The sequence below is a fragment of the Plasmopara halstedii genome (assembly GCF_900000015.1).
Source record: "Plasmopara halstedii genome assembly, contig: Scaffold_525, whole genome shotgun sequence".
In the NCBI taxonomy this organism is placed as follows: Eukaryota; Oomycota; class Peronosporomycetes; order Peronosporales; family Peronosporaceae; genus Plasmopara; species Plasmopara halstedii.
This window is the reverse complement of record NW_020187445.1, coordinates 282,823-284,192: the sequence shown is the minus strand read 5'-3', so window position 1 is coordinate 284,192 and position 1,370 is coordinate 282,823.

Sequence of the window (1,370 nt, the reverse complement as noted above, 5' to 3'; positions counted from 1 at the left end):
CTTGAAGCTGCCCATAAGGCGGCTCTGAAGCGCGCCCATCCACGGCCGGTCATTGACCATCGTGTGTAATATGGCTTCCGCCCAGCGGATCCGCTGTGAAAGCGAAGGACGCGGTAACTCGATCGTTATGCGTCCACATCATCGAGCCCCCGGTCAGAACGGAAGATGAACCTGCCACACAAAAAGCTCTTCGAGCTCGTTTCTTGGCCCCACAAGAAATTAAGTTGGAAGCTTATCGCATTCGTCTACGTGCTCAATGAGGTGGCTCTCGTGTACCAGCAATGCGGACAATTCCTGTAGTGGTCGCTTCTGGCGAAAGCGCAACAGATGACAAAGCGCTCTTTGAGCGATGGGTGCAACGGCACCGTTTGCCAAACTGAAAGCACACCGTTGACTTCCTTCGGATTGTCGCCCTGCGACATATGGGTTGACAACCCCTGATGTTCCCGTGAGCTCTGTGTCTTCGACCGCAAGAGCTCGGGGCCACTGCTTGAGCTCAGCTCATGACCCATCTACTTCCCAGGCTATCACCGAGAAGCGCGGTGCGTGTGATGACGCGGGACGTCCTGATCCTTCCAATCAAAAGCGTCCACGGTGACTGGGCAATCTTGCCGAAGTGGCGCCTCAGACTCCCACGAGTTTTGGAGTCGGGATATCCCCGCCAATTCACCAGACATTGGGTTTTGACCCTGGTGACGACGTCGTCCAACAAGACGTTTCACGTGATAGTGGACGTCACCGTTCTCATAAAAAAAAGTCGGTGGCGGGCGGTGACGACCGGCTCGACCGCCGTCCAGTGACTCGCGATGCTCTTCGAGCCCTTGAGAACAAGGTCCTTCGTAATCGGAGCTTTGCTGAGCGCCATACTGAAGTAGCATATCGCTGTGCGGACACTCTTGACGATTTAAAGCACGTCGTGCACCGGCTGCCTCGCCTTGAGTACTACCGCGCTCTGTCGGAGCGATTCCTAGTTGTGGAGCAGGCGAATGCATCGCTGCAGGCAGCGGTGGAGCGCTTGGCTCCGTTGGAAATGAAATTTGTTGCGCTCCTTGCTCAGAAACAGTTGCTGGTTTAACTTCTGAGTGGCCGCGGGCCCGTGGGATCCGCTCTGGCGCCAACGCTTCCGCGTTCACCTGCACCGGATCTGGGTACGGCTTGAGCAAGCCCACGTAGAACACCGGGTGGGTGCGCATCCGTTTCGGATAGTTCAGCGTGTACGCCAGGTCCCGTTTGGCCACAACCTTAAACGGTCCGATAAACCGTGGACGAAGCTTCGTCCAGAAGATAGCAAAGACTGCATGTGTAGGCAGATTTTTTGAATTCGATAAAACCAGGTCCGCGACCTTAAAGCTTTCCACTTTGCCTCTCCT